Source organism: Nelumbo lutea, chromosome 2 (assembly GCF_056320005.1).
Source record: "Nelumbo lutea isolate HS-2025 chromosome 2, American lotus-T2T, whole genome shotgun sequence".
Lineage (NCBI taxonomy): Eukaryota > Viridiplantae > Streptophyta > Magnoliopsida > Proteales > Nelumbonaceae > Nelumbo > Nelumbo lutea.
The window spans coordinates 91,427,501-91,452,500 of NC_142685.1; the positions used below are offsets into that span (position 1 = coordinate 91,427,501).

At 44.2% G+C, this 25,000-nt stretch overlaps 1 non-coding gene and 2 pseudogenes across 1 annotated transcript in view; all 3 read left to right on the forward strand.

Moving 5' to 3' along the window:
- Positions 1 to 10,667: 10,667 nt before the first annotated feature.
- LOC148871849 (18S ribosomal RNA) lies at positions 10,668 to 11,620 on the forward strand (annotated as a pseudogene; the record flags this gene model as incomplete).
- Positions 11,621 to 23,481: 11,861 nt separating this feature from the next.
- On the forward strand, positions 23,482 to 24,720 carry LOC148871850 (18S ribosomal RNA; annotated as a pseudogene).
- A 238-nt stretch (positions 24,721 to 24,958) lies between these two features.
- LOC148871851 (5.8S ribosomal RNA) overlaps positions 24,959 to 25,000 on the forward strand; it is a 156-nt gene continuing 114 nt past the window's right edge. Inside the window, exon 1 of the ribosomal RNA XR_016108503.1 lies at positions 24,959 to 25,000. This exon is cut by the window's right edge and continues 114 nt beyond it. This is a non-coding gene — a ribosomal RNA (5.8S ribosomal RNA).

Genomic DNA, 25,000 nt, shown 5'->3' on the forward strand with positions numbered 1-25,000 from the left:
TTACACTTAACCTCTCAGCCCATAATGATCATACACTGGCTCGACAAGAGAGGACCTCTCCCTCGGCTATAAGGAACAGTGTTGCACTCTCTCATTTATGGATCCTGGGAATTAAAACCTATTTTCAAACATTTCGAAACCATAATATATATACTTTTATATCTCATATAAAATATATTTTACAAAACAAATCTCAACGATTGAAATCGGCTACCGGCAGTCTTGGTTTCCATCAGTGAGAGTGCATCCCCGATCAATACCTTTGTCCGACAAAGGGGCTGATCCTGTCACTATGATCACCCACTCACATGAATTCTCAGACTGCCCCAACATGGTACATCAAAGGCAGCCCAATCCGACACCTAGTGTAGTATCATAATCGAGTCTAGGGGTCAGGTGTAACTTTCTAGTTTTGCCTATCAATCTCCAAGGTCCAGGGCAATACTGGAAATCTGGTCCAGTTCAAAGATTCAATTAATCCCACACTATGTGTGCCTAGGGTCTCACCCTGGTAGCTGAGACAAACCACCCCAACCGACTTGGTGGCACCACAGTGTCATCCTTGTTAGGATAGGTCTCCCCAGACCGACGCACTGGCTGTGAAGATTCTAAACTAACACAAGTCTCATGAAGTGTCCAGTTTATGGGTATTATACAGAAGCATACCAAGGGAACATGAATCAAATATGCACTTTTATTCATTTACAATAAACTCATAAAGTACATCATTTTGATTGAAGCTAATGGCATACAAAAACTGTCTAACAGCTCCCACTTGCACTTAGGTCCAATCAAGTACTAGCCAGAGTCCCAGACTTTCCATGTGTTTCTTAAACACTTTCTGTGTCTGTAGCTTAGTCAATGGGTCTACCATATTCTCCGCTGATGCTACCTCTTAACATCATCCTATCATAGGTCCAGTGTTTTCATACAATAGTGGAATGGGTGATGTGCTAAATTCCAAATTCAGGAATGAACATCTTCATTCATGAGGCAGCCTCACTTACCTCAATGCGTTCGGCTTGGGTTGTGGACTATTAATTTGCTACTTAGAACCCCTGTTTGCTGACACTCAGGAAACAACACCCGATCCTATCGTGAAAACATATCCAGATGTAGACTTTCTATCATCTGGATCCGACTGGAAATCGACACTTGTATACGCTTGGATCTGCAGTGAGATACCATCAAATACTAGACAAAACTCTTTTGTCGTTCGAAGGTACTTAAGTATGTTTTTCAAAGTAGTCCAGTGCTCCTGCCCTGGGTTGGCCTGAAATCTGCTTACTACACTCACTTCCTGAGCAATGTCAGGGCGAGTGCACAGCATGACATACATGATGCTCCCTATGGCAGAGGCATAGGGAACGTCTTTCATGCCATCAATCTCCTTAGAAGTCTTGGGAGACATCTTCTTGGAGAGAGTGACTCCGTGCCTGAAAAGAACATTTCCTTTCTTGGAGTTTTCCATGCTGTATCTTTTGACTATTTTGTCAATGTAGGCAGATTGGGATAATCCTATTATCCGCTTCGATCTATCTCTATAGAGTCGAAGACCCAGTATATAGGATGCTTCTCCAAGATCTTTCATGGAGAATTGCGGTGAAAGCCATACTTTCACAGTAGTCAACATTCCTAAATCATTCCCAATGAGTAGAATGCCATCTACATACAGAACCAAGAAGGTAACCTTATCTCCACTGTACTTCCTGTAAACACAGGGTTCATCTAGATTCTGCTCGAAGTTAAACGATTTGACAGCAGAGTCAAAACGGATGTTCCAAGTTCTAGAAGCTTGCTTAAGTCCATAAATGGATCTATTAAGTTTACAAACCATGTTTTCCTGACCCACAGCTATGAAGCCTTGCGGCTGCTGCATATAGATATCTTCAGTAAGATCTCCATTCAGGAATGCAGTTTTGACATCCATTTGCCAAATCTCATAATCATGGTATGCTGCTACAACTAGCAGGATCCTAATGGATTTAAGCATGGCCACAGGCGAAAAGGTTTCCTCATAATCGATGCTCTCTTTCTGAGTGTACCCTTTGGCCACCAGACGAGCTTTGAAGGTCTCAACCTTACCATCGGAGGAGCTAATTGTGATACAATCCCATTGTCCATTAAGTAGTCCCTGAACTCATCAGAGAGATACTCGCCACCTCGATCAGATCGAAGGGCTTTAATTTCTCTCCCCAACTGTTTCTCGACCTCTTGTCTAAACTCTTTGAAATTTTCAAAGGATTCAGACTTGTGTCTCATTAGGTACACGTAACCGTATCGTGAAAAATCATCTGTGAAGGTGATGAAATACACGTGTTGATTCCATGTCCCAACACTCAGGGGACCACATACATCAGTATGTATTAGGTCAAGTGTGCCTGTACATCTTTCAGGCTTACCGTTAAATGGCCATTTTGTCATCTTGCCTTGTAGGCAAGGCTCACAGGTGGGAAGATCTTCTACAATTAGAAAATCCAAAGGACCATCCTTTACCAACCTTGTGATTCGGTCAACACCGATGTGGCCAAGTCGGTAATGCCACAGACACGTGGGATTAACTGTATCACGGGCTCTCTTCTTGGGGATTTCAGCCGATGTAGTTTTGGTTATGTTAGTTTCTAGAGAAGGATGTAGAACATAGAGACCGTTCTCCAGTTCCCCGTATGTGATGAATTTGTTATTTCTTTTAATAGTAATCGTATTACTAAAGAAGACAGAATAACCATCTACACACAGTTTTGAAACAGAAATCAAATTTCTTCTTATGTTTTGTATATAAAGGCAATCTTTTAGTACAACTTTTCCTTCTCTAAAAATTAACTCCACGATTCCTATTGCCGCGGCTACAACAGTTGCAGTAGTCCCCATGTAGAGAGTGACTTCTCCTTCACTCAGCCTTCTGCTTACCTTGAACCCCTGCAGTGAGTTACATGCATGAGTTGAAGCCCCAGAGTCAATACACCAGGACGCAGAAGCTACCAATAAATTGGTTTCTATAACACAAGTTTCGAAATTACCTTTCTTGGATTCCAGGTAGGCAGGGCAATTCCGTTTCTGGTGGCCGGTCTTCTTGCAGAAGTGACAGGTATCCGATGCTTTGTCTTTCTTCTGCCTTTTGCCCTTGGTGGCTTTCTTCTAAGGCTTCTTTGCCTTCCTCTTTCTCTTGCCCATTTTTCTAGCTTCAACAAGTATAGCTACAGGCTCATCCTTTTTAATCAGTTCTTCAGCTCTTTGCAACATATTGTTGAGCTCTTACGAGCTGACACTCAGCTAGTTCATGTTATAGTTCATGATGAACGGATTAAAGGAAGGATGCAAAGAATTAAGGATAGCGTCTATCTGGGTTGTGAGGTCCCGCCCGGATCCAAGAGCCTCCAGTTCGTTGATGTAACCCATAATCCGAAGACAATGGTCATGAACTTGTTGGCCCTCGAACATTTGAGTGGTCATGAACTGCTTCAAGACCTTTTGCCGAGTAGAACGATTCTGCTCATCATCCTCAGGCTGTCCAATATGTCATTGGCAAGTTTGATCTGATCGAATTGCCTTTGTATTGGGTTGTCCAAGGAAGCGATGATGTAACACTGGGCTAGGGAGTTCTTTTCCTCCCAATCCTGATAGTCTCTCCTTCGGGCCTCAGAAGCCTTGTCTCCCGGACGCTCCGGGGCAGGATTCTTTGCCACTTTGTCCAGCTTTTCTGAAGCTAGGACCAGCATAAGTTTCCTATACTAGTTGGCATAGTTTGGGCCCTTAAGCTTGTTGTCATCAAGAAGCTTTGCAAAAGATCCATTTGCCATTTTTTGATAAAAGAGCAAACATCAGTCCACAACCTAATTTAATTCATGTTCCTTTCATAGATATGGCTTTTAATCTACGATCCATTTCCATTTATTCATCTCTGAGAATTCCCTCCTTTCTCAGTGATGGAGACTATGGGTTGTCTTTGGAAATGTGGGACATCACATAGGGTGCATGGAGCCAACTGTTACAGCTGCATAACCCCACCACCTTTCTGTGAAGGATAATATCCACTCATCATATGAGTTTTCCCTTTGGCCTCTGTCAGACAAGGTTCAGAGCCGTTTTCAGGTAAACATTTCTATCAAGTGAGTGCTTTCCCATCATATTCGTGAACGCAAAGGTACCGTGAGAGAGTTCCCATTTTTTGGTGAATCCCCTCCCACATCGGTCTATGACACCCCTATAATCTTATAAACACTCAGACAAGCCCAACAACAAATGGATAGCTCATTTTCTGGTGCGATTCCTCATTACTGAAGGATCCATCCTCATGCTAATGATGGAAGGCCTTTAGAGAGTTCATCATAAGAATCTCCCTATCACATGCACTCATATTAGCTGGAGGGAACAAATAATTACGCCCTAGTTTGATTTAGGTCAAACCAAAGTAGCTCCCACTGACTTTCATAAAGCCAGATTTTGGTGGGCCTTAAATCATCTAGGGTTCCGCACATAACCTCTCGATGAGGTGTGGGGGCCCACCACTAAGGGAGGTCATCCAATGACCAAAAGGGACACCATGGCAATGATGTGCATTCAGCCATGGTGTGCGCAAGAGCCACTGTCGAATGTGTATGGGCCAAGTACTTATGGCCCATGTACGCAGCACATCACACATCCATACATCTCATGCAGGGATAAATTGAACCAATCAATTAATTATCTGTAAGGCCCGTTGGAAACCCGTTAAAAATCCATAATATTAACCATTAATATTATCTAGGTATATGGGCTGAATTAGGGTTATCCAATTCGGCACATATAGCTTTATCCTTTAAAATGGGCTTTTTGTAGTTTTAACTATTTAAAACTGAGCCTTTACAGGCTGGGCCAAATTAACCATTTAATTAAATATCAATCCTCAGGCCCATTAGTGGGAAAATTAGGGCTGACTTTCAGCCTTGATTAAACCCTGTATTGGTCCAAATAGTTTGAACCAATCTTGGTTCGAATGGGTCTAGGGTTTGATTTTTAATTAAATCATTAATTCAAGTAAATAATTGATAACAGAAAAGCAAAAATCAGTTAATCAGGGTTGTTCGCACACTCCATCCTGCCAAACAGAGGTTAGATCATAGATTGCAGTTTCTTAAATTGCAAATCACAAAAAGTGAATCTCCCATCTGCGAAATCTCCTTCTCTGTGCCGCCATCTTCGATCCAAAATTAAAATAAATAGAAATCCTATTTCTATTAATTATTACATCAGATCAAATGCCTATACATTGAGTCTAAAAATAAAAAAAAATTATTTACAAACCAAATGTAATAAATAAATTCAATAAACTGCAAATCTTGCAGTTCTCCCAGCGCGAACCAAGATTTCGATCTCCTCTTGTACGAAAAGCCCATAAATCAAGAAAATTATAAAGAACTATTTTAAATAATAATCAGATTTATTTAAAATTAATTTCAGATTATTTTCCCATCTGTTATGGGAACAAATTTCCCAAAACCAATATCTGCGCAAATTGTATAGAACGTTTTTTCCCTATTTGCGTAGGTTCAGATCTGAAATAGAATGGTTCAAGATTTGAACCATGGCTCTGATACCACTGAAGGGATAGGAAATCCATCACATGGATGCCCAAGATTGCGGAATGAAGGGGGCAAATTTCAAAAATTTTTCTTTTCCTTCAATTGTGAATCGAATTCTCTATTTAGAAAATCATATTTTCAAGGATCATTCTAGAACCATAAACTGAACCAGATCTGAACCAAAAGGAGGAGAGAGAGATAATACCTGATACAGAGAAATAGTATCTCTTAATGGAGGTGTTCACGCCCAAGGTAGAAACCAAAGTCTGCTCCGACTGAAGATGGCGCAATGCAAGGTGGAGCAGAATCAACAGTGTCCTTCGTAAAAACTTGATTCTTCCCAAGAATCACTTGGATGGCTAGTGAATACAACTCCTACCAATCTTTTCTCCAAAAGATTGGAATCAAGATCCAATCTTGATTTCTCCCAAACAATGGAGATCGAACTGCTATAGGCGGCGACTACAGGAAGGAGGCAGCTAGAGAGAATTTGCAGGGTGCAGAATTCTCTCCTCTGTGATCTCAGCTCTGAAGACAAAACTTGAGTCTGCTGGATGTTATGTCTAAAGGCTGCCGCCCCCTCTTCCTTTTATAGACTTAAAGGGATCAGCTCCTAATCCCATTAGGAGTTGCTAACCCAAATCATATATGGATTAGAAGTCCCATTAAGATAAGGGATAATCCTTATCTTATCTGTAGATTAGATAAGCCAGTTCCTAATCTAATTAGGAAGTTTCCAAATCTAAATCTCATTTAGATCTTGGACTCTCTGAGTGGAAAGGGTGTGGGCCCAATCCTATCAGCAGATCTTATCTCAGAATTTGCCCCTTAAAGACTAATCAAATTAGCCTAGTTTGAAATGGGCTTAAGGCCAATTTAGGATTATGCATTCATTAAGCCTTCCAAACTGCTGTCCAGTTGGGCTTCCTTGTATGGCAAGGGATCGAAACATTGACCTACACATCAGCCACATGGATTCAACCCAGCCTTTGTTACAAGGCCTGGCCGAATATGCTGTTATGGACAGTTCACCCCCTGAAACCCATCAGATGGGCTCTACGGGCCCAACACTTACCCTAAGTGGTCCCTGGGCTAAGCCACCTTGTAACACCTAGGGACTATGGGCAAATGCAAGATTATCCCATCAGGTATTATCCTCAATGGCCTTACACTTAACCTCTCAGCCCATAATGATCATACACTGCCCGACAAGAGAGGACCTCTCCCTCGGCTGCAAGGAACAGTGTTGCACTCTCTCATTTATGGATCCCAGGAATTAAAAGAAATCGGCTACCGGCAGTCTTGGTTTCCATCAGTGAGAGTGCATCCCCGATCATTACCTTTATCCGACATAGGGGCTGGTCCTATCACTATGATCACCCACTCAGATGAATTCTTAGACTGTCCCAACATACCCAGGTTTTGACCACCGCTAAGGATCTCACTGATTGGTACATCAAAGACAGTCCAATCCGACACCTAGTGCAGTATCATAATCGAGTCTAGGGGTCGGGTGTAACTTTCCAGTTTTGCCCACAATCTCCAAGGTCCAGGGCAATACTGGAAATCTGGTCCAGTTCAAAGATTCAATTAATCCCACACTATGTGTGCCTAGGGTCTCACCCTGGTAGCTGAGACAAGCCACCCCAACCAACTTGGTGGCACCATAGTGTCAGCCTTGTCAGGATAGGTCTCCCCAGACCGACCCACTGGTTGTGAACATTCTAAACTAACACAAGTCTCATGAAGTGTCCAATTTAAGGGTATTACATAGAAACATACCAAGGGAACATGAATCAAATATGCACTTTTATTCATTTACAATAAACTAATAAAGTACATCATTTTGATTGAAGCTAAGGGCATACAAAAACTACCTAACATAAACATGCGATGCATGCGCCCGTCGCTCGATTGCCGACCCGCAGTAGGGGCCTCTAGGCCCCCAAAGGCACGTGCCATTGGTGAAGCCCTCATGACGGATGAGCAACGTGGGCTGCCTTGAAGCGCAATTCCCACCAGGCGGTGGGTAGAATCCTTTGTAGATTACTTAAATACGTGACGGGGTGTTGTAAGTGGCAGAGTGGCCTTGCTGCCATGATCCACTGAGATTCAGTCCTCTGTCGCATCGATTTGTCCCTCCACCCACATTTCGCATCCCACAACGATTTGTCCCTCCCCCCAGTAATGAGTTTTCAAAAGAAGTCCCTCCCCCCATGCATCGTGGTGTGCCAAGAACAAAGTCCCTCCCTCTCCTTTTCAACATAACACACGCTTGTGAAAGTCTAACTCATCAGAACAACCTTCCATATCCCATGGCTCCACACCCACCATATCACCATGGAGGTTATTTACGCTACCCTCCCACTCGGTGGACTGCACAAGGCTGCCATGGTGCGAGTCGGTGTAAAAATCTAACTCATCCGAACAGCCTTACCTCCCCTCCTTTTCAACATAACACCCTTGGGGAAATCTAACTCATTAGAACAACCTTCCATTATCCCATGTCTCCACACCCACCATATCCCCATAAAGGTTAGCGGCGGCTGTGGGTGCTGGTGGGTGTGCGCTGGCGAGCGTGTGCGGGCGAGCATGTACATGCGTGGGCGTGCGCTGGCGGGCATGCGTGTGCATGTGCGGGCATGTGCATGCATGAACTGTCACGTGTGGATGTGCTATGGTGCCCCCGTGGTGTGTCATGGTGCAAGTGGTTAATGTGGTGACTCCACGAGCGGTGACCAATATTATAAAACACTAAACTACCGTGGTGTGTCATGTGGTGCAAGTGGTTAATGTGGTGCCTCCACGTGCGGTGACCAATATTAGAAAACACTAAACTATCGTGGTGTGTCATGTGGTGCAAGTGGTTAATGTGGTGTCTCCACGTGCGGTGACCAATATTAGAAAACACTAAACTACCATGGTGTGTCATGGTGCAAGTGGTTTCTGTGGTGCCTCCACGTGCGGTGACCAATATTAGAAAACACTAAACTACCGTGGTGTGTCATGGTGCAAGTGGTTTCTGTGGTGCCTCCACGTGCGGTGACCAATATTAGAAAACACTAAACTACCGTGGTGTGTGTTAAACGTGTTGACACTACACGTGTAGTGTTTTCTACTATTGTAGTGACAGGGCTTCAACACACTGTGTAGTAGTTTACAACCCCACTACACCCATCGTGTGCGGTGTAGGGCTGTAACACAACCACTTGTGTTAGGTGCACCAATTCCACCTTCCACCTTTGCATGGTGTGTAGTTTACAGACACCCCTATTAACATAGGGCGCAAGTGGGTGTGCATCTTGGTGGATGTGCTGACACTGCACACAAGGCCCCATGCTGCATCATTTTGCACTATGTGGGTGTGCACACCCACATTGCAATTGGTGCCTTATGTGGTGTGTCGTGGTACAAGGGATGTGCACACACACACAATGCACTTGTGACCATTGTTGCTCTTTCAACATATCCCCCATATACACCCCCATGTCACCGCTTTGATTGACAGTCCCAAACTCGTATTTGTGCACCTTTCTTGCATGAAACTAGCTCACCTTTTCATAAAATTAGTGTGGGAGTGTTCCCTTTTGATTCCATGCAATCCCATTTCCACAAAATTAATTTTCCTATTTTTTTTGTAATTTTTGTAATTTCTATAAATTAAATATTAGTGAAAAACCATTTCTATCAATACTTTTCGGCATGAAACCAGCTTATTTTGGTTCACAAATTTTTTTGCAGGTGTGAGAAAGCAACCCCCACCCTCCAAAATTATTTTTTCAGGTCTTTCTCAAGACAACCCTAGTATGATTTTCCAGAGAAGTGATGTTTCTTGCTGGCAGAGCCCCAAAAGCTTAACGTACTCTTTGAGGGGGGGGGGGTGACTCTGGGGGGTTCCCCCCTGGGGGCGCCATTGGGTGAGCGTTGGCAATCATGGGGCTTCCCCCCCATCACCCATGACGCACGGGTAGTGCAGTTGTATGCACGGGTAGTGCAGTTGCATGCACTAGAGGCGACATGAAGGCACATTGATACTTACTGAGCGTGACATGGTAAAACAGTGATGTGCATCACAATGTGCAAGGTTTTACTTGATAGTGCATGCTGTTGCACAATGACGTGCACTAGAAGAGATCTGGGAGTGTGATGATACACGCGTTGCAGCGCAACGTCTTTTGAGTGCTCCTTGATCATAAGCGATGTGTGTTGTGTTGGGTGCCCTCGGCAGCATGCGCGGTCGCACTTGCTGTGTTGAGCACTGCGTGCGTTGCCATAGCCTTAATAGTGTCATCCCGTGCTTGCTCATGAACACGCGTTTGTGTGTTAGCGATGCTGGGTTAGGTGACGTGCAAGGTGTTTGGCAATTGTGCTTTGGGTGCCTCCCCGCATGCTGCCTAGGGCACTCCATGGTGCCTCCGTGGCTTACCTATTTCAAGCATGGGAGGCCCCCATGGGGACCTCACATGAGTGGGAATTGTGAAACACGATTGGCATCTCTCACATTTCTTGTGATCTCTTGGTGACCCTTTTCGGATGTTGATTCATGTTGGTGGTTGCTTTCCGTGCTTAGTGGGGCCTTTGGGTGCAGCTTTCCTCGGCCATTCTACATGTCATTGATGCATTGTTGGTTTGGGGGGGGGCTGCCTGAAGGTGTACACGATGCGCGTGAGTGGTGTTTGGATGGCATGTGTTGATGGGCTCTATGCTTGTGGTCAGAACCATTAACCTTCCCCTCCTCTTCAGTTTTTCCCAAGCTAGTTGTTGCTATTTGGGCGTGTGCTGGTGGTTCCTATGTTGCCTACCTAAAGAATTGGAATTGATACCCCTCGAGTGATAGTTTGTCTCTCTCCTCCCACGGTAGGGGGTGAGGCAGCCATGAACATGTAGAACGTGATGCCATGCATTGTCTTGTGATTGTGCAATGCACTCGGCACATGTCTAGTGTGTGTTCTCTTGCATGCGGAAGATGCCAAGGATAGGGGCCTTAGGTCCCTTGTTACCAGCCTATTATATGTCCTGATATGTGATCGACAATTGCAACTGCGTAGAGCATTTGATATTTTTGGAAGGTCTCATGCGGGTTGTGATGTCGACAAGGAATGCTACCTTTGATCCTGCCAGTAGTCATATGCTTGTCTCAAAGATTAAGCCGTGCATGTGTAAGTATGAACTATTTCAGACTGAGAAACTGCGAATGGCTCATTAAATCATTTATAGTTTGTTTGATGGTATCTACTACTCGGATAACCATAGTAATTCTAGAGCTAATACGTGCACCATACCACAACTTCTGGAAGGGATGAATTTATTAGATAAAAGGTCGACACGGGCTTTGCCCATTGCACGGCCTTTGTGCCGTCGACGCATCATTCAAATTTCTACCCTATCAACTTTGATTGGTAGGATAGTGGCCTACTATGGTGGTGACGGGTGACAGAGAATTAGGGTTTGATTCCGGAGAGGGAGCCTGAGAAACGGCTACCACATCCAAAGAAGGCAGCAGGCGTGCAAATTACCCAATCCAGACACGGGGAGGTAGTGACAATAAATAACAATACCGGGCCCTATGAGTCTGGTAATTGGAATGAGTACAATCTAAATCTCTTAACGAGGATCCATTGGAGGGCAAGTCTAGGGCCAACAGTCGCGGTAATTCCAGATCCAATAGCGTATATTTAGGTTGTTCCAGTTAAAAAGCTCATAGTTGGACCTTGGGTTGGGTCGACCGGTCCGCCTTGCAGTGTGCATCGGTCGTCTCGTCCCTTCTACCGGCGTTGCATTCCTAGCCTTAACTGGCCGGGTCATGCCTCCGGTGCTGTTACTTTAAAGAAATTAGAGTGCTGAAAGCAAGCCTACGCTCTATATACATTAGCATGGGATAACATCATAGGATTTCGGTCTTATTACGTTGGCCTTCAGGATCGGAGTAATGAATAACAGGGACAGTCTGTTAGACAGTTTTGTATGCCCTTAGCTTCAATCAAAATGATGTACTTTATGAGTTTATTGTAAATGAATAAAAGTGCATATTTGATTCATGTTCCTTTGGTATGTTTCTGTGTAATACCCTTAAACTGGACACTTAATGAGACTCGTGTTAGTTTAGAATGTTCACAGCCAGTGGGTCAGTCTGGGGAGACCTATCCTGACAAGGCTAACACTGTGGTGCCACAAAGTCGGTTGGGGTGGCTTGTCTCAGCTATCAGGGTGAAACCCTAGGCACATACAGTGTGGGATTAATTGAATCTTTGAACTGGACCAGATTTACAATATTGACTTAGACCTTGGAGATTGATTGGCAAAACTGGAAAGTTACACCCGACCCCTAGACTCAATTTTGAAACTGCACTAGGTGTCGGATTGGGCTGTCTTTGATGTACCAATCAGTGAGATCCTTAGCGGGGGTCAAAACCTGGGTATGTTGGGACAGTCTGAGAATTCATCTAAGTGGGTGATCATAGTGATAGGATCAGCCCCTTTGTCGGACAAAGGTAATGATCGGGGATGCACTCTCACTGATGGAAACCAAGGCTGCCGGCAGCCGATTTCAATCGTTGAGATTTGTTTTTGTAAAATATATTTTATATGAGATATAAGAGTATATTTATTATGCTTTCGAAATGTTTGCAAAAGGTTTTAATTCCAGGGATCCATACTTGAGAGAGTGCAACACTGTTCCTTGCTGCCAAGGGAGAGGTCCTCTCTTGTTGGGCAGTGTATGATCATTATGGGCTGAGAGGTTAAGTGTAAGGCCATTGAGGATAATACCTGATGGGCTAATCTTGCATCTGCCCACAGTCCCTGGGTGTTACAAGGTGGCTTGGCCCAGGGACCACTTAGGGTAAATGTTGGACCCATAGAGTCCATCTGATGGGTTTCAGAGAGTGCATTGTCCATAACAATGTATTTGGCCAGGCCTTGTAACAAAGGTTGGGCTGAATCCATGTGGCTGATGTGTAAATCAATGTTTTGGTCCCACGCCATACAAGGAAGCACAACTGGGCAGCAGTTTGGAAGGTTTAATGAATACATAACCCTAAATGGGCCTTAAGCCCATTTCGAACTAGGCTAATTTGATTAGTCTTTAAGGGGCGAATTCTGAGATAAGATCAGTTGATAGGGTTTGGCCCACACCCTATCCACTCAGAGAGTCCAAGATCTAAATGAGATTTAGATTTGGAAACTTCCTAATTAGATTAGGAACTGGCTGATCTAATCTGCAGATAAGATAAGGTTTATCCCTTATCTTAAAGGGACTTCTAATCCAGATATGATTTGGGTTAGCAACTCCTAATGGGATTTGGAGCTGATCCCTTTAAGTCTATAAAAGGAAGAGGGGGCGGCAGCCTTTAGACACACAATCACCAGCAACAGTCTTGTCTTCAGAGCTGAGATCACTAAGGAGAGAATTCTGCACCCTGCAAATTCTCTCTAGCCGCCTCCTTCCTTCAACCGCCGCCTATAGCAGTTCGATCTCCATTGCTTGGGAGAAATCAAGATCAGATCTTGCTTCCAATCTTTTGGAGAAAAGATTGGTAGGAGTTGTATTCACTAGCCGTCCAGATGATTCTTAGGAAGAATCAAGTTCTTAGGAAGGACACTGCTGATTCTACTCTACCCTGCACTGTGCCATCTTCAGTGGGAGCAGATTTTGGTTTCTACCTTGGGCATGAACACCTCCGTTGAGAGATATTGTTTCTCTGTATCAGGTATTATCTCTATCTCCTCCTTTTGTTTCAGATCTGGTTCAGTTTATGGTTCAAGAATGATCCTTGAAAATATGATTTTCTAAATGGGGAATTCGATTCCCAGTTGAAGGGAAAGAAAAATTTTTTAAAATTCGCCCCCCCTTTATTCCGCAATCTTGGGCATCCATATGATGGATTTCCTATCCCTTCAGTGGTATCAGAGCCATGGTTCAAATCTTGAACCATTCTGTTTCAAGTCTGAACCTGTGCTAATAGGGAGAAGGCGTTCTACCCAATTTGCGCAGATATGGGTTTCGGGAAATTTGTTCCCAAAATAGAAGGGCAAATAATCTGAAATTAATTTTATATAAATCTGATTATTATTTAGAATAGTTTGTTATAATTTTCTTGATTTATGGGCTATTCGTACAAGAGGAAATCGAAATCTTGTTTTGCACATGGAGAACTGCAAGATTTGCAGTTCATTGAATTTATTTATTACATTTGGTCTGTAAATAATTTTGTTTTTTTTATTTTTAGACTCAATGTATAGGCATTTGATCTATTGTAATAATTAATAGAAATTGGATTTCTTTTGTTTTTTTAATTTTGGATCGAAGATGGTGGCGTAGAGAAGGAGATTTTGCAGATGGGAGATTCACTATCTACGATTTATAGTTTGAGAAACTGCAATCTGTGATCTAACCTCTGTTTTGCAGGTTGGAGTGTGCGAACAGCCCTGATTAACTGATTATTGTTTTTCTTTCATCAGTTATTTAATTTCTGATTATTTACTTGAATTAAGGATTTAATTAAAAATCAAACCGTAGACCCATTCGAACCAAGATTGGTTCAAACTGTTTGGACCAATTCTAGGGTTTAATCAAGGCTGAAAGTCAGCCCTATTTTTCCCACTAATGGGCCTAAGGATTGGTATTTAATTAAATGGTTAATTCGGCCCAGCCTATAAAGGCCCAGTTCTAAATAGTTAAAACTGCAAAAGCCCATTTTAAAGGATAAAGCTATATGGGCCGAACTAGGTAACCCTAATACAGCGCATATACCTAGATAATGTTAATGGTTAATATTATAGAATTTTAACGGGCTTCCAACGGGCCTTACAGATAATTAATTGATTGGATCAATTTATCCCTACATGAGATGTATAGATGTGTGATGTGCTGCGTACATGGGCCATAAGTACTTGGTCCATGCTCATTCGACAGTGGCTCTTGCGCACACCATGGCTGAATGCACATCATTGCCATGGTGTCCCTTTTGGTCATTGGATGACTTCCCTCAATGGTTGGCCCCACACCTCATCAAGAGGTTACGTGCGGAACCCTAGCCGATTTAAGGCCCACCGAAATCTGGCTTTATGAAAGTCAGTGGGAGCCACTTTGGTTTGACCTAAATCAAACTAGGGCGTAATTTTGTTCCCTCTAGCTAATATGAGTGCATGTGATAGGGAGATTCATATGATGAACTCTCTAAAGGCCTTCCATCATTAGCATGAGGATGGGTCCTTCAGTAATGAGGAAACACCAGAAAATGGGCTATCCATTTGCTGTTGGGCTTGTCTGAATGTTTCATTAGATGATAGGGGCGTCATAGACCGATGTGGGAGGGGCTTCACTAGAAAATGGGAACTCTCTCATGGTACCTTGGCGTTCACGAATATGATGGGTAAGCACTCACTGCTATTCACTTGGTTTCTGGGTCATAATCATAAGATTATGTAGGAGAGATGGCCGAGTGGTTCAAACCGTAGCATTGGAACTGCTATGTAGGCTTTTGTTTACTGAGGGTTCGAATCCCTCTCTTTCCGTACCTTCACCTAATTCACCAACGTTACCGACCGCAATGTATCAAATACCAATCGATACCATTATTCCAACGCGCACTTACGTTTTCTCGCTTGTTGCCCTGTAGTTTTCTTCGCTTGGTGGGCCGGGAATGCCCGACAACTCAATTTGTCCGGTAAACTACTCAGGGCTCACGTAGCCCATGCCGGATTCATCGTATTCTGGGCCGCAGCCATATCAATGATTAAATTGAGGAGACGAGACAGGAGTCGGAGCCTTTTTGCGAAAGCAAGATCTTGTAGCGCAGATACACTCAGTGAGAACTAGAGCAGAAAAAGAAGCCGTTGCGCCCCTATTTGCATTATACCCTAAGAAAGAAGTCACTATCAGCCCTACTGAAGTACCAAAGGTGCGCTCCGCCCGGTGACTAAGAAATGGGTTTGCGACTGAAGGAAGTAGGGCTCCTATTGACTAAAGGTTGGTTCTTCGGTTTCCTTTAGAATGAAAGTAGCTATGAAGCCCCTACAACTTTGTTTAGGGATGACAAAAAGAGGGCGCTTTCCTGTGTTGCATTGAAAAAAAGGACCTAAGATAAGAGCGTCTTCTCTTAGGTTTCGTCCTCCGCGCCCTCCGCCGCCCGGCCCGTGAGGGGAAGATTAGCAAAGCGGGAAAAGACAGAGGGAGCCATCTTATTCTCTTCGCGAGAACTTTTGGATCGGAGAAGCATTCAGAACGGGCTCCATGTTCATTTCGTTGGTTGGCGCTAGCGCGCCCAGCATGATGAAAAATGTGAGCAGCAAGAAAGCCGGATGCAACAAGCGAGATAACGTAAGTGCGCTAACACGCACTCCGGCTTTCGAGCCTACTTGATTGAGCGCTAGCGCAGCGCGGTAGTGCAACGGCTTTCGCGCTAGTGCTCATGGAGTTGCTTGCTCTCCTCTCCTTTGCAGTCGAGTGATTGAATCACCTCCGCTTGCGCTAGCGCCTCTCCATAGCCCAAAAATACTCTAAAGGCTAATCGATCTAGTTGCATGTAAAGGGATGAAGGGTTAAGTCATTCCGAGTCAATTTTGTGGAATTCGATCAATGGCTTATGGAATAACCATATAGACTTCAATAGTTAGAGTAGGAGGCCTCAGAGACAGACGATCCGTCTCTTCTCGAACAGCTTTACCAAGTGTTCCTAAGTCTCCCCCTGGCCTATGATAGGAAATACTCTACTCTGATCTTCTGGGCTCTTTCTTCGGCATTAACAGTGGTAGGGTCTTTCGACATCAAGAGGAATCCGGATTTGAGCTACTGGAAACAACTAGTGTGAATCAAGGCAACTAGGGCCGGCCACACCAACCCTAAAGATTACTTCCTTAGGGGGCAGCTTTCAAGATAGAGAACTTCTAGGTGGCTCTCGCATATTGGATCAGTTACCTTACCCTTTCTTCTTCTCGATCTTTGATTCTAAAAAATAGATTTTTTTTTAGGCTCGGTCAACTTATGGATCAATTTGTGTGTTGTTTCATCCTCTTGGTTGTTTTATCCAGGACCTGGGACCAGGCAGGCTAGGAAGTAGAGCTAACCTAAGCAGGAAAAGATCTTTACAGAGGGGACCCGGTGAGGGAGTGGGAAGAAAAGAAAGGGAATGGTATAGCACTATAGGGAATATGGAAACATATAGGAATTGGCATAGTTGCATAAATAGGAATTAGGAAGCATATGGGAATGCCATAACAGAGATCCACTAGAGCTTATGCCAAGGATGACTTTCCCAACACTAGAAGTCCTACTCATGCTTGTGAAAAAGAGGAAGATTGCTAATTACAGGCAGTGTGTTCCACCTATGAGAAGATCAATTGAACTGGAAAGCCGGAGTAGAAAGATTCAAAACGGATGCACGCGCTAGCGCAACAAGCAACGGCTTTGAATCGCTTGCTCGGCTGCGCGTTAGCGCCACGCTAGCGCTCAATCCGTTGCTTGTTGCTAGCCTATCAATTAGTAAGGGCTAGCCTTTTTCAGCAGCTTCCGTTATTCAGCTTAAGGCAGGCTTGTTGAGGTTCAGGGCTGGATGAACTTTGGCAGGTACGGGGACACCTATTTTCTTCTCTGCTGAAGTCTTCCTCGTGGGGGAAAGAACTCCATTCCATCTCTCCCTCATTACGAACAAAAAAGTGGGGCTGCACCCCAGTTGTACACTCCCTTTGTTCTACGAACCCTTGTTGATTCTGAACTTCGTTCGCGAAGGAACCAGACTTTTGATGGGCCAGCCCTTTTTTATGTGCCGCTTTACCCTGGAAGGAAAATGAGCTTTGCTCCTCTGGGCGCTAGGCGCTCCCGTGGTTCGCGAGAAGGAATAGCTAAGGTTTGTTGACGATCCCTGGCTACAATCCCAGGGACATCATAAATAGTACCTGCGACTCCTACCTTTTCCACTTCGCATATGGGCTTTATATTCTCTACGGCGTCAACCATAAGTTTGATTACATCGCGTTCAGTTCGGAAACTCATCAGACAAACTTGTCTTTGGGCGGATTTTTTCATACACAAATGGCATGTAGTGCCGCAGCATTGCAAACAAGAGCTCCTCGCTTAAGCACAACTCTTCTTAAACGGCCCTCTAGGCCGTTTAAGCAGCGGCTTTGAACCTTGTCTGATAGAGGCCAAAGGGAAAACTCATATGATGAGTGGATATGATCTTTCATAGAAAGGTGGTGGGGTTATGCAGCTGAAACAGTTGGCTCCATGCACCCTATGTGATTTCCCACATTTCCAGAGACAACCCATAGTCTCCGTCACTGAGAAAGGAGGGAAATCTCAGAGATGAATAAATGGAAATGGAGCGTAGATTAAAATCCATATCTATGAAATGAACATGAATCAAATTAGGTTGTGGACTGATGTTTGCTCTTTTATCAAAAAATGGCAAACGGATCTTTTGCAAAGCTTCTTGATGACAACAAGCTTAAGGGCCCAAACTACGCCGACTGGTATAGGAACCTTATGCTGGTCCTAGCATCAGAAAAGCTGGACAAAGTGGCAAAGAATCCTGCCCCGGAGCGTCCGGGTGACGGGGCTTCCGAGACCCGAAGGAGAGACTATCAGGAATGGGAGGAGAAAAACTCCCTAGCCCGGTGTTACATCATCGCCTCCTTGGACAACCCAATACAGAGGCAGTTTGATCAGATCGAACTTGCGAAGGACCTATTGGATAGCCTGAGGACGATGTATGAAGAGTAGAATTGTTCTACTCGGCAAAAGGTCTTGAAGCAGTTCATGACCACTCAAATGTCCAAGGTCCAACAAGTTCACGACCATTGTCTTCGGATGATGGGTTACATCAACAAACTGGAGGCTCTTGGATCCGGGCTAGACCTCGCAACCCAGATAGATGCTATCCTTAATTCTTTGCCTCCTTCCTTTAATCCGTTCATCATGAAATATAACATGAACAAGCTGAATGTTAGCTTGCAAGAGCTCAGCAATATGTTGCAAAGAGCTGAAGAACTGATTAAAAAGGATGAGCCTGTAGCTATGCTTGTTGAAGCTAGCAAAACGGGCAAGAGAAAGAGGAAGGCAAAGAAGCCTCAGAAGAAAGCCACCAAGGGAAAAAGGAAGAAGAAAGACAAAGCATCAGATGCATGTCACTTCTGCAAGAAGACCGGCCACTGGAAACAGAATTGTCCTGCCTACCTGGAATCCAAGAAAGGTAATTTTGAAACTTGTGTTATAGAAACCAACTCATTGCGTCCTGTGTATTGACTCCGGGGCTTCAACTCATGCTTGTAACTCACTACAGGGGTTCAAGGTAAGCAGAATGCTGAGTGAAGGAGAAGTCACTCTCTACTTTGGGACTACTGCAACTGTTGCAGCCGCGACAATAGGGACCGTGGAGTTAATTTTTAGAGAAGGAAAAATTGTACTCAAAGATTGTCTTTATGTACAAAACTTAAGAAGAAATTTGATTTCTGTTTCAAAATTGTGTGCAGATGGTTCTTCTGTCTTCTTTAGTAATACGATTACTATTAAAGGAAATAATAGATTCATCGCATATGGGGAACTGGAGAATGGTCTCTATGTTCTACATCCTTCTCTAGAAACTAACATAACTGGAACTATGTCGGCTGAAATCCCCAAGAAGAGAGCCCGTGATACAGTTAATCCAACGTGTCTGTGGCACTACCAACTTGGCCACATCGGTGTTGACCGAATCACAAGGTTGGTCAAGGACGGTCCTTTGGATTTTCTAACTATAGAAGATCTTCCCACATGTGAGCCTTGCCTGCAAGGCAAGATGACGAAGCGGCCATTTAACGGTAAGCCTAAAAGATGTACAGGCACACTTGACCTAATACATACTGATGTATGTGGTCCCCTGAGTGTTAGGACATTAAATCAACACGTGTATTTCATCACCTTCACAGATGATTTCTCACGATATGGTTACGTGTACCTAATGAGACACAAGTTTGAATCCTTTGAAAAGTTCAAAGAGTTTAGACAAGTGGTCGAGAAACAGTCGGGGAGAGAAATTAAAGCCATTCGATTAGATCGAGGTCGTGAATATCTCTCTGACGAGTTCAGGGACTACTTAAAGGGCAATGGGATAGTATCACAATTAGCTCCTTCTGCTATGCCACAACTTAACGGTGTTTCAGAGAGGAGGAATAGGACCTTATTGTATATGGTCTAGTCATTTCTCATACACTCAGAGTTACCCACCTCCTTTTGGGGTTATGCATTAGAGACTCCGATTTACGTGCCGATTCGGGTTCCAACCAAATCGGTTCCGAACACTCCATATGAACTTTGGACAGGAAAAAACCAAGTGTCAGACACTTGAAGATTTGGGGTTGTCCAGCACACGTTATAAGAACGAGTGCAGACAAGTTGGAATCCAAGACCAGCTGTTGCCTGTTTGTAGGCTACCCAAAAGGCTCTGTAGGTTACCTTTTCTATGACCCAAATGAGCAAAAAGTGTTATGCAGTCGAAATCCCTAGTTCTTGGAGACCGATTATATCCTGGACACCCATCGTCAGGAAATTGTTCTTGATGAGGAGAGCTCAGGAGTAGTGGGAGATGTCCCACAAGTTTCTAGTAGTGACCAACCTAGAAGATCCACTAGGGTTTCGAGGCCACCAGTCCGTTATGGTTATGACCAGGATAGTTACCTGGTGGAAACCTTGACTAGTGAGGAGGATCCCGTGACTTACGCGGAAGCTATGTTGGACATAGATTCCCAGAAGTGGGTGGAGGCCATGAGAGCAGAGATGGACTCAATGGAGACCAATGGAGTCTGGACTCTAATAGATCCGCCCTTCGGGGTAAAAGCAATCGGTTGCAAATGGATTTACAAGAGGAAGTAGGGCCCCGATGGTAAGGTTGAGACCTTCAAAGCTCGTCTGGTGGCGAAAGGGTACACTCAGAAAGAGGGCATCGATTATGAGGAAACCTTTTCGCCTGTGGCCATCCTTAAATCCATTAGGATCCTGCTAGCTGTAGTAGCATACCATGATTATGTGATTTGGAAAATCGATGTCAAAACTACATTCCTGAATGGAGATCTTACTGAAGATATCTACATGCAACAGCCGCAAGGCTTCATAGCTACGGGTCAGGAAAACATGGTATGTAAACTTAATAGATCCATTTATGGACTTAAGCAAGTTTCTAGAAGTTGGAACATTCGTTTTGACTCTGCCATCAAATCGTTTGACTTCGAGCAGAATCCAGATGAACCCTGTGTTTACAAGAAGTACAGTGGAGATAAGGTTACCTTCTTGGTTCTATATGTAGATGACATTCTACTCCTTGGGAATGATGTAGGAATGTTGACTACGGTAAAAGTATGGCTTTCACAGCAATTCTCCATGAAAGATCTTGGAGAGGCCTCCTATATATTGGGTCTTCGACTCTATAGAAATAGACCGAAGCGGATAATAGGATTATCCCAATCTGCCTACATTGACAAAATAGTCAAAAAATACAACATGGAAAACTCCAAGAAAGGAAATGTCCCTTTCAGGCACGGAGTCACTCTCTCCAAGAAGATGTCTCCCAAGACTTCTGAGGAGATTGATGGCATGAAGGACGTTTCCTATGCCTCTGCCGTAGGGAGCATCATGTATGCCATGCTATGCACTCACCCTGAAATTGCATAGGCAGTGAGTGTAGTAAGCAGATTTCAGGCCAACCCAGGGCAGGAGCATTGGACTGCTATGAAAAACATACTTAAGTACCTTCGAAGGACAAAAGAGTTTTGTCTAGTATTTGATGGTAGCTCACTACAGATCCAAGGGTATACAAATGCCGATTTTCAGTCGGATCTAGATGATAGAAAGTCTACATCTGGGCATGTTTTCAGGATAGGATCGTGTCTTGTTTGCTGGAAAAGCAGCAAACAGGGGTCCACTGCAGACTACATGACGGAGGCCGAGTACATTGCCGCAAGTGAGGCTGCCAAAGAAGCTGTGTGGATGAAGAAGTTCATTCACGAGTTGGGAGTAGTTCCATCCAGCACATCACCCATCCCATTGTTGTGTGACAACAATGGAGCTATTGCTCAGGGTAAGGAGCCACGAGCCCACTCGAAGTCGAAGCACATTGAGAGGAAGTACCATGTATTGAGGGAGATTATTGGTAGAGGGGACGTCCTGATTCAGAAGGTAGCATCAGCGGAAAATGTAGCAGACCCATTGACAAAGCCACTATCATAGAAAGTGTTTGAGAAACACATGGAAAGCATGGGACTCTGTCTAGTACCTAATTGGACCTAAGTGCAAGTGGGAGCTGTTGGACAGTTTTGTATGCCCTTAGCTTCAATGAAAATGATGTACTTTATGAGTTTATTGTAAATGAATAAAAGTGTGTATTTGATTCATGTTCCCTTGGTATGTTTCTGTGTAATACCCTTAAACTGGACACTTAATGAGACTCGTGTTAGTTTAGAATGTTCACAGCCAGTGGGTCGGTCTGGGGAGACCTATCTTGACAAGGCTGACACTGTGGTGCCACCAAGTCGGTTGAGGTGGCTTGTCTCAGCTATCGGGGTGAGACCCTAGGCACATACAGTGTGGGATTAATAGAATCTTTGAACTGGACCAGATTTCCAGTATTGCCTTGGACCTTGGTGATTGATGGGCAAAACTGGAAAGTTACACCCGACCCGTAGACTCGATTATGATACTGCACTAGGTGTCAGATTGGGCTGCCTTTGATGTACCAATCAGTGAGATCCTTAGCGGGGGTCAAAACCTGGGTATGTTGGGACAGTCTGAGAATTCATTTGAGTGGGTGATTATAGTGACAGTATCAGCCCCTTTGTCAGACAAAGGTATTGATCGGGAATGCACTCTCACTGATGGAAACCAAGACAACCAGCAGCCGATTTCAATCGTTGAGATTTATTTTTGCAAAATATATTTTATATGAGATATAAGAGTATATATATTATGCTTTCGAAATGTTTGCAAAAGGTTTTAATTCCCGGGATCCATACTTGAGAGAGTGCAACACTGTTCCTTGCAGCCAAGAGTGAGGTCCTCTCTTATCAGGCAGTGTATGATCATTATGGGCTGAGAGGTTAAGTGTAAGGCCAATGCGGATAATACCTGATGGGCTAATCTTGCATCTGGCCACAGTACCTGGGTGTTACAAGGTGGCTTGGCACAGGGACCACTTAGGGTAAGTGTTGGGCCCATAGAGCCCATCTGATGGGTTTCGGGCGGTGCATTGTCCATAACAGTGTATTTGGCCAAGCCTTGTAACAAAGGCTGGGCTGAACCCATGTGGCTAATGTGTAGATCAATGTTTGGGTCCCACGCCATACAAGGAAGCCCAACTGGGCAATAGTTTGGAAGGTTTAATGAATACATAACCCTAAATGGGCCTTAAACCCATTTCGAACTGGGCTAATTTGATTAGTCTTTAAGGGGCGAATTCTGAGATAAGATCAGCTGATAGGATTGGGCCCACACCCTATCCACTCAGAGAGTCCAAGATTTAAATGAGATTTAGATTTGGAAACTTCCTAATTAGAATAGGAACTGACTGATCTAATCTACAGATAAGATAAGGTTTATCCCTTATCTTAAAGGGACTTCTAATCCAGATATGATTTGGGTTAGCAACTCCTAATGGGATTAGGAGCTGATCCCTTTAAGTCTATAAAAGGAAGAGGGGGCGGCAGCCTTTAGATAAACAATCACCAGCAACAGTTGTGTCTTCAGAGCTAAGATCATAGAGGAAAGAATTTTGCACCCTGCAAATTCTCTCTAGCCGCCTCCTTCCTGCAGCCGCCGCCTATAGCAATTCGATCTCCATTGCTTGGGAGAAATCAAGATCAGATCTTGATTCCAATCTTTTGGAGAAAAGATTGGTAGGAGTTGTATCCACTAGCTGTCAAGGTGATTCTTATGAAGAATCAAGTTCTTAGGAAGGACACTGTTGATTCTGCTCCACCCTACACTGCACCATCTTCAGTGGGAGCAGATTTTGGTTTCTACCTTGGGCGTGAACACCTCCGTTGAGAGATATTATTTCTCTGTATCAGGTATTATCTCTCTCTCCTCCTTTTAGTTCAGATCTGGTTCAGTTTATGGTTCAAGAATGATCCTTGAAAATATGATTTTCTAAATGGGGAATTCGATTCCCAGTTGAAGGGAAAGAAAAAATTTTTGAAATTCGCCCCCCCTTTATTCCGCAATCTTGGGCATCCATATGATGGATTTCCTATCCCTTCACAATTGGGGGCATTCGTATTTCATAGTCAGAGGTGAAGTTCTTGGATTTATGAAAGACGAACCACTGCGAAAGCATTTGCCAAGGATGTTTTCATTAATCAAGAACGAAAGTTGGGGGCTCGAAGACGATCAGATACCATCCTAGTCTCAACCATAAACGATGCCGACCAGGGATCGGCGGATGTTGCTTATAGGACTTCGCCGACACCTTATGAGAAATCAAAGTCTTTGGGTTCAGGGGGGAGTATGGTTGCAAGGCTGAAACTTAAAGGAATTGACGGAAGGGCACCACCAGGAGTGGAGCCTACGGCTTAATTTGACTCAACATGGGGAAACTTACCAGGTCCAGACATTGTAAGTATTGACAGACTGAGAGCTCTTTCATGATTGTATAGGTGGTGGTGCATGGCTGTTATTAGTTGGTGGAGTGATTTGTCTGGTTAATTCCGTTAACGAACGAGACCTCAGCCTACTAACTAGCTTTGCGGAGGCACCCTCCGTGGCTAGCTTCTTAGAGGGACTATGGCCGTTTAGGCCACGAAAGTTTGAGGCAATAACAGGTCTATGATGCCCTTAGATGTTCTGGGCTGCACAGGCGCTACACTGATGTATTCAACGAGTCTATAGCCTTTGCCGATACGCCCGGGTAATCTTTGAAAATTTCATCATGATGGGGACAGATCATTGCAATTGTTGGTCTTCAACGAGAAATTCCTAGTAAGTGCGAGTCATCAGCTCGTGTTGACTACATCCCTACCCTTTGTACACACCGCCCGTCGCTCCTACCGATTGAATGGTCCGGTGAAGTGTTCGGATCGTGGTGACATGGGCGGTTCGCCGCTCGCGACGTCGCGAGAAGTCCACTGAACCTTATCATTTAGAGGAAGGAGAAGTCGTAACAATGTTTCCATAGGTGAACCTGTGGAAGAATCATTGTCGATGCCTGCCCCATGGATAGACCTGTGAAGATGTGATGCCCACAAGGGCCCACGAGGGGTGGTCTTGGGGTATGACCTCCATGGCCATCTCTCGCTTGTTAGGGGTTGTGCTCGACACATTGTCTCGTGGCCTCCTACCTAACAACCAACTCCGGGTGCGGATGGCGCCAAGGAATCTCCATGGAAGGGTACATAATCCCTACATTGTTGGGTGTTTTGCCTCTGCATTCCAAAACGACTCTCAACAACGGATATCTCAGCTCTCGCATCGACGAAGA